This window comes from Castor canadensis, chromosome 13 (assembly GCF_047511655.1).
Source record: "Castor canadensis chromosome 13, mCasCan1.hap1v2, whole genome shotgun sequence".
Lineage (NCBI taxonomy): Eukaryota > Metazoa > Chordata > Mammalia > Rodentia > Castoridae > Castor > Castor canadensis.
The window spans coordinates 118,286,127-118,295,417 of NC_133398.1; the positions used below are offsets into that span (position 1 = coordinate 118,286,127).

Consider the following 9,291-nt stretch of genomic DNA (forward strand, 5'->3'; position numbering starts at 1 on the left):
GGATGGAGCCTACTTGGTTGCAGTGAATAATGTTTTTGATGTGTTGTTGAATTCAGTTTGCCATTGTTTTGTTCAGGATTTTTGCATCAATGCTCATTAAGGAGATTGGCCTATAGTTCTCCTTTTTGGAGTGTCTTTGCTTGGTTTTGGGATAAGTGTAATACTGGTTTCAAAAAATGTGTTTGGCAGTTTTCCTTCCCTTTCTATTTCATGGAACAGTTTAAGGAGGGTTGGTATCAGTTCTTCTTTAAAAGTCTGATAGAATTCAGCAGAGAATCCATCAGGTCCTGGACTTTTCGTTTTGGGGAGACTCTGATTGCTGCTTGAATTTCAGTTTTTGTTATAGATCTATTCAGGTGATTAATTTCCTCTTGGTTTAGTATTGGATGATCCTATGTATCTAGAAATCTGTCCATTTCATTAAGATTTTCAAATTTATTTGAATATAGGTTCTCAAAGTAGTCTCTGATGATTTCCTGGACTTTCATGGTGTTTGTTGTTATCTCCTCTTTTGCATTCCTGATGCTACTAATTTGGGTTTTTTCTCTGCTCATTTTAGTCAGGTTTGCCAGGGATCTATCGATCTTGTTTATTTTTTCAAAGAACCAACTTTTTGTTTCATTAATTCTTTGTATGTTTTTTTTTTTTGGTTTCTATTTCATTGATTTCAGCTCTTATTTTTATTATTTCTCTCCTTCTATTTGTTTTGGGATTTGCTTGTTCTTGTTTTTCTAGAAGATTGAGATCTATCATTAGGTCATTGATTTGGGATCTTTCAGTCTTTTTAATATATGAATTCATGGCTATAAACTTTCCTATCAGCACTGCCTTAGCTGTGTCCCATAGGTTCCGGTAGGTTGTGTTTTCATTTCCATTGACTTCCAGGAACTTTTTAATTTCCTCTTTTATTTCATTGATGATCCATTGTTCATTAAGTAATGAGTTATTTAGTTTCCAGTTTGCATGTTTTTTTCTTTACTTTTATTGTTGAGTTCTACTTTTACTGCATTGTGATCAGATAGTATGAACGGTATAATTTCTATTTTCTTATATTTGCTGAGGCTTGCTTTGTGCCCTAGAATATGATCTATTTTGGAGAACGTTCCATGAGCTGCTGAGAAGAATGTATATTGTGTAGAAGTTGGTTGAAATGTTCTGTAGACATCAAGGAAGTCCATTTGAACTATTGTATATTTTAGATCTTGGATTTCTTTATTGATTTTTGTGTTTGGATGACCTATCTTTTGATGATAATTGGGTGATAAAGTCTGTCACAACTACTGTGTTGGCATTAATATATGCTTTTAGGTCTTTCAGGGTATGTTTGATGAAATTGGGTGTGTTGACATTGGGTGCATACAGGTTGATGATTATTATTTCCTTTTGGTGTATTTCCCCTTTTATTAGTATGGAATGTCCTTCTTTATCTCATTTGATCAATGTAGGTTTGATGTCTACTTTGTCAGAGATAAGTATTGCTACCCCTGCCTGTTTATCTTCTTCCAGTCTTTCAACCTAAGCCTATGCTTATTGATGTCAGTGAGATGGGTCTCCTGCAAGCCACAAATTGTTGGATCTTCCTTTTTAATCCATTTCATCAAATGGTGCCTTTTGATGGGTGAATTAAGTCCATTAACATTAAGTGTTAGTTCTGATAGGTATGTGATGATTCCTGTCATTTAGTTGTCTTAGTTTTTTGAGGGTTTGATTGTGTGTACCTAAGTTGAGGTTACTCTCTACTGTCTTGCTTTTTCTTTTCCTGTGGTTTGTTGCTGCCTGTCTTTTCATTGTTAAGTTGGGTTTCACTTTCCGTGTGCAGAATCCCTTGCAGAATCTTTTGTAGTTCTGGCTTTGTGGTCACATATTGTTTTAGTTTCTGCTTATCATGGAACGCTTTTATTGCTCCATCTATTTTGAATGATAGTATTTTGAATGATAGTTTTGCTGGGTAGAGTATCCTGGAGTTGAAGTTATTTTCATTCAGTGCCCGGAAGATCTCACCCCATGCTCTTCTTGCTTTTAATGTTTCTGTTGAGAAGTCTGCTGTGATTTTAATGCATTTACCTTTGTATGTTTCTTGTTTTTTCTTTCTTACAGCCTTCATTATTCTTTCCCTAGTTTCTGAACTTGTTGTTTTAATGATGATATGTAGTGGGGTAGTTCTATTTTGATCTGGTCTGTTTGGTGTCCTGGAGGCCTCTTGCATCTGTATGGGAATATCTTTCTCTAGAGTTGGGAAATTTTCTGTTGTTTTTTTTTGAATATATTACGCATTCTTTGCTTACACCTCTTCCCCTTCTTCGATGCCCATGATTTTCATGTTTGCTTTTTTGATGGAGTCAGTGAGTTCTTGCATTTTCTTTTCACAGGTCTTGAGTTGTTTAATTAATAGTTCTTCAGTTTTTCCTTTAATTACCATTTTATCTTCAAGTTCTGAGATTCTGTCTTCTGTTTGTTCTATTCTGCTGGATTGGCCTTCCGTTTTGTTTTGCAATTCTGTTTCGGTCTTTTTTCTGATGTTTTCCATATCCTGGGTGGTTTCCTCTTTAATGTTATCTATTTTTGTCCTGAGTTCATTTATCTGTTTATTCATCGTGTTCTCTGTTTCACTTTGGTGTTTATACAGTGCTTCTATGGTTTCCTTTATTTCTTTTTTTGCTTTTTCAAATTCTCTATTTTTGTTTTCTTGGAATTTCTTGAGTGTCTCCTCTACATTTTGGTTTACCCTATCCAGTATCATCTCTATAAAATTCTCAAATGTAATAGAGTTTCAGTAAGTTTTTCAGCATGCAGGTGTAATTCGGTTTTTCTCTCATCAATGGTAGGGAGAAAAAGAAAAAAAAAGAGTCAGAAGACAGTTCTGTGAATGGTATCTGTGGCTGTGGCTTTCCTGCCCACTGCTGGCAGCTTGCTGTTGCTGGAGGTGTTACTTATGCAGATCTCTGGGGTGAGCTAGCACTCACCTGGCCCTGCAGGCTTTGTTTACTCAGAGTTTTCCTGTGTGCCTCTGCTACAATCTTTCCCCTTTCCAAGCACGCTGGGGAAGGTGACACTGCACCCCCTTTCTCTGGCCTGCATGTTTATTTACAGTTCATGTGGGAAGTGGGTCTTCCTTCCTCTCCTGTGCAGTTTTCCTCCCACTGCCACTTTTACAAGCTTTCCTACTCCTGATTTCTGGGCGGTGCTGCTGCTCCTGCCAGCTGCCATGTTTGTTGACAGCTCATGTGGGAAGTGGGTCTTCCCCTCTATCTTGTGGTGTTTTCTTCCCTCTGCCACTCTCACAAGCTTTCCCAATCCTGGTGGCTGGGCACACACCCCCGCTCCAGTCAGAGCCTCTCTAGCCTGCCCAGCTTGTTTATTTAGAGTTCCAGGAAGGATTCCCTTCCCTCAATCTCTTGGCACTCAGTGTGCCCCACCCTCTTTCCTGCGTGTCTTTATTGTTCTTATTGCTTATTAGTCAGTTTCTCTTTTTTCCCTGAGTGGAGGTCAGTCTGTCCAGGGGGCTATGCTGCTCTGGCCCAAGGTTGTCTGTGGGAGTACCGCGGTACTGCTAAGCTCACCTTGTCCGCATCTTCCCAAGGCATCTGGGCACAGGAGACTGGCAGCCTGGGGTCCCTCCTTGTTTCTCCGTTTAATGTGAAGTGGAGATTCTCTCTGCTGGCTGGAGGTGTGGAGGGGGTCAAAGCTTTGCCTCTTCTCAGTGGTTTTGCTTGCAAAGTGTGTCTCCAGCATCTCTCAAAGATTTCACTATAGGAGGCTTGCTTTCTGCTTCCTCCCTCTAGCTGCCATCTTAGAATCTTCTTATCCCTACCTTAATGGCTATATTTGAAATACAAAAGTGTTTTTAAAATCATCATTTATGTCCAAATCTCCCTGGCATAACAACTGACTCATAACTGCCAACCATGTTAAAGTTTAATCTTGTTGACTTAAAGTATGTGGAAACAGTGGTCATCTCCTGTTCCTGTCTATTTTACTAGTGGGGTCCTTCTGAAAACTAGATGAGTGCCAGTAAATAAAAGTGCTTCCTATAGCAATTCACAGGTCCTAAACCCACCTTACCTACTAGGCATCTTAAGGCTCTAAAGGGATGTCCTGACCTTTCTCATAAGACTCTCCACACATTCATTTGCTGACAGAAAATCTGCCAGCCTTGCAAAGCCAAATGAGCTCAAAGAAGGCAAAGGTGAAGCAGTAAACCCAGGCTGTGGTATCTGGTGCTGTGCCAATGGCACTGTGTAACATGTCAGAAATTAGAGCACTGAAGGCATCTATGGTAATGAAAACTAGAAAAAGAAAGAAAGAAGGAAAGAAAGAAACAAAGTGGAGACCAGGAAAAGTGGGGATACTGCAGCTCTGCTCCTGGGCTACAGCCAGGAGAGTCAGCAGTGCCTATTCAGCTCTGAACTCCATCTGGTCCACAACTTAGGTGAAGGCCCCTGACCACTCCAGGGTAGTGCACCGCACTTTTAGGCCAAGCCCACTCCAAGTTCACAGTCCCTGAAGGAAGAGGGAGTTCCCAGAGTGCAACAGAGCTTGCCTGCAGTCTGCACCTGCTGAGATGATCTTCCCCAGCTGCAAGTGCAGGACACCATACCTCAAGCAGCAGTCTCTAGTCCCAGTGCACGCCACAGCCCCTCTCAGTCCCAGCTCCACTGGGAGTAACAAATTAGCAACAATAGCAATTCACAATGGGATCAACTAAGCAAAGCAAACCTCTACATCTGAGACATAGAGACCAGCACCTGGTGAAGCTCTGTCAACCATATGGGAAAATTGTCCCCATAAAGGCAATTTTCAGTAAGACAACAAACAAATGTAAAAGTTATTCTGCAGAAACTTAGAAAGCTTTGTCATACCTGAAGGCCAGTGGAGTTCAACCTTAAATCGCAAACAACCATAACAAGATCCTATGAACCTATATATTTCTAATTTGGCACCATTCATGGATGAGCAAGAACTTGAAAATATGCTTAAAGCCTTTTGACAAGTTATTTCTACAAAGATACTGCATGATTCCAGTGAAACAATCATGGTGTTGGCTTTGCCAGTATGGAATGAACTGAAAAATTGGTAGCTGTAATTGGTCTTTTTAATGGAAAATTGGTTAAGACCAGCAGGAGTTTCTTCTCCTACAGAATCTTTATTGTGCATGTTTGCAGATGGAGGACAGAAGAGACAGAATCCAAGCACATATGCCCTAATGGAAGACCATGGTATAGAGGAGAGCCTGAATTGACATTTATGATACATTCTGCTGTACAGAACAGATTTTATCCTTATCATAAAGAATTGCTAAAAATCAAATGGTCACTCAAACCTCTCTTACATTCCATATTGCATCTCCTGTATCTGCCTATCATGTGCAAAGTCCTTCCTGGATGCAACATCAGCTGTATATCCTTCAGCACTCTGGTTCCCTGTTAATTCCTTCAGTGGAACACACCATGTCACTACAGCCTACATCTATAGTAGCCCCTTGGCCCAGCAGATGAGTCATCTTTCACTGGGCAGCAAGGGAACATACATGACTACAACACCAGTGACACAGGATGCCTACTTGCCACAGTACACACATGCAGACAACAGCAGTTCCTGTTGAGAAAGCAAGTGGTCAGCAGCAGGTGGTTATAAAAAAGTCTAATGACCATTCTCCATATACCTTTCAAACCAATAAGTAACTGTGAAGTGTACAGAAGGGTGTTTTTACATGAAGAAGGGTGTGAAGACTGAACAATCATGGATTGTGCTTTAGGAATTTATTGACAGTTTTGCACAGTCTCTTTAAAAGGTTATTTATAATGAAATCAACTAAAACTATTTTTGCTGTAAGTTCTATAAGGTTCATAAAACCTTTAATTCATCTAGTAGTTGTTCCTTTGAACAGGTTTATTTTAGTAAAAAAAATAAACAAAAACGACAAATATTTTCATCAAATGTTATAATGAAAAAAAGAAAAAAAAAGAAAATTTCAATTTTCTGGGTATGCACAAAGACCACAGAGACTTATCCAAGTGCATGACCAGATTTTTGTGGTGGTATTCATTTTGTGTTAAAAATGATTGGCTGCTAGCTCTCTCTCTCTCTCTCTCTCTCTCTCTCTCTCAAGTAAATTTGAAAAATAAAAATAACTCTGCAGTTTTAATGGTAACTTCATCAAAGACTGAAAAGCCAGTTACCAGTAGCTACACCTAGTCTCAGCAACTTATCTTCTGTGCCCTTTATTTTTGATAGATCAGTATGCAGTTAGGAGAATGTGCCTTTTTTGTAACTTTGCATTTAGGTTTTATTATTTTAATTGATGTATGGACACACACAGATAAACAAAAAGGCATGAAGGAAAATTTGGATCCAAGCAAGGCCACACTTTTACATCATCACTACAAGTGTTCAAGTTTAAAGAAAATCTGCTTTGAAATTATGAAATTTCTGATTCATAAATACAGTTATTTCTGCTTTAGTTGTTATGAGATAATTTGCTGTATGCAGAAAAAGACATAACTTGAGACAAAGAAACATAGACTTTAATTCAGTGGGATATGATTTAGCTTTTTATTCTGGGGCCTAAAATAATAAGCAACTAAAAGATTGGGATCTGAGATAAGTGATATGCAAAATGTTAACGTTGTGGTTGTGTGTCACTGCCCAAGAGAGAATATCTACTATGGGAGAAAAGCAAAGGGACTGAAAAGACAGAGAATTCTGGATGTCATGAAGTCTTGTTACTAGCCTATCTATTTTGACACAATCGGTGGATAAACAGAGCAGCAATGGTGGCAGGAAAGCGAGTAAGAGATTTTGGTCTGGCTTTCTGCTGTGATGAATGTCCATTATGTCAGCAACACAGACCATCAACACTTACTCCAATGCATATTTGTCCTTTGCATACACAAACTATGGACATGTTGACAAATTGAATATATTGAAATCTTTCCTTGCCATTGTGTACAAAGATTAATCCTATTTATTATCAGCATATGTCCCAAGAGTGGGTTTTCTTTTCCTATTTTTAGTAGCTCAGTTGCAACAACTATCTGAAGACATACAAAAGGCAGGATACACACCAGGAGGTGAGGAAGGGAGTTGCATTCCTGAAGAAGATGATTGACTTTCATCAGGGCTGGGGTCACAGGAGGCAGTAGAAAAATATTTTCAGGTGGTCTATTGGGCATTTTTAGTGCTGTTCTGCCTATGATTTTGAGTAGCCAGCAAGAACTACTGTGAATAGGGCTGCGGTATGGGTCTGTTAACCTTCCACTTGTATTTTTTTCCATAGCAGGGTCTGACCAATATGGCTGTAATGTTCCTTTCAACTTGTGTAAACTTTAGATAAAATACAAAAATGACTCATGTCAAACCTATTCCAAGAATGAGGGTAGGGAGGAGAAAAGAGAAAGGTAGAGGGGATGAATTTAGGTGTAATATATTTGACATACTTTAAGAACCTGTGTAAATGACACAATATACCCCATCCAGCACAACAAAAGAATGTTAAAAAATGTTTGCTGAGAAAATGCTAAAGGAAAAAATTATGTAAATAAATGCAGAATCATTATAAATTTCAAAGAAGGGAATATTGTCATATCCTTTTTAGAGTTTTAATTCATATAGAAGAAAATTATTTAATTGTCATTAAATTATTCCATTACATTGTCATCTCAAATGTTTTGTAAACTTGGGCTTTCAGAAATTTATCCCTGGATTAAGAGATATGTAAGATAGAAGAACAAATCAAACTTCTGAGACATCTTTTTCTAACAGTTCTCAAAACTTATTGCTACATGAAAGTAATCTGGATTATTTCAGCTACAGTGACTCTCACTTGGTCTTTTCACACAAACTCAAATAGAATTACCTGTCTGCACTATGTAGCTTTTTTGGATAATGCAATTCTTCCTTGTCTTTTTAATGTTGAGAGAATATTAAATACTTGTGAACATAATGTCTACTATAGGAAAGTAAACATTTGGAGTAGATTCTTTCACTCCTCTCACATATTCTTTTTTCATGGTTATTCTTTAACAGTTATTTTTCAATTATTCATGAAACCATAATATTTCTACTTGTTTTGAGATACATACAGTACAATTCCTTTTGGTGGTGATTGAATTCAAGCCATGCTATTATGTGTGCTAAGCTATTGTTCTACAATTGTGTTAAACACCATGTCAAAAATGTTTTGATATCTATTAAATTGGGGCAATAATATTCACTATATCATTTTCCTGGATCTTTTGAATGCACAATCAACTTGTTTAATCTTTTACATTACTTTTCTAAATTTCTTTAGTAAATGATTAGCTTTCAGGTCACAACCCAAAGTATGTTGAGCAATATTTAAGTAACAACTACTTTAAAAATATTCCTTTGTTATCATTTCTTGGAATAATGTATTCATTTAATGTACATTCTATTAAAGTTGATATTCATAATTTACTGCAATTCCAATCAGTAAATTAGGCTAAAGTCTCATTATATTGATTTTTTAAAAAAACTCTAGACCTTTTGCACATTATTTTTTACATTCAATTAAGAAGATTATTGCTATGCATTATTTCATGTTTCCTTTGCCCCTTGCTTATGATCTACTTTGTTTCTCTTTTAATAGCACATAATAAATGTACTAAGTGAGAGTGAAGTCATTGTGATATTTCCATACATACATATAATATATTTTGGTCAAATTCATGCATGCTATTAATTTTTTAGTAAACATCCTTCAAAAATTTTAATACACTTTATATTTTTAGACATATATAATATTTTCAATACCCACCAACAACCTATCCATTCTGAACTCTGTTTCCAACTTCTTCCCTCTCTCAAAACAATCCCTGTTTTACATTCTGCTGAAACTTTTGAGAGGGAAGGAAAAGTAAGTTTTCCATACCAACCTAAAAAATGTTAATATGATTAAAAAGACTGAATAATAAGAATAACATAAGCTAGATACAACTAAGGCTAAAGGAAGCTTACCTTGAGAAAAGAATCTTGAGAATTTGTGACCTAACAATGAAAAACAATCAAGATGGGCATGTTTCTAGTGCCAGAATGAGCCTAGTCAAGAATATAAAGATTAAGAGACTGATACAAATTTATAAAACATGACAAACCCACAAATACAAACAACATTTAAACATTAGGAAAAAAATACCTTGGAAAGGTTTAAAAATATATAATTCAGAGGAGCAATTTAAGAAGTGACATATGTATATATATATATATATATATATATATATATATATATATATATGTATGACTGCTAATGGAATACCTACACATGTTCTAATG

At 36.9% G+C, this 9,291-nt stretch overlaps 1 pseudogene; it reads left to right on the top strand.

The window, feature by feature from the left end:
* The first annotated feature begins 5,052 nt into the window (after positions 1 to 5,052).
* On the top strand, positions 5,053 to 5,681 carry LOC141415718 (RNA-binding motif, single-stranded-interacting protein 1 pseudogene; annotated as a pseudogene).
* The last annotated feature ends 3,610 nt before the right edge of the window (positions 5,682 to 9,291 follow it).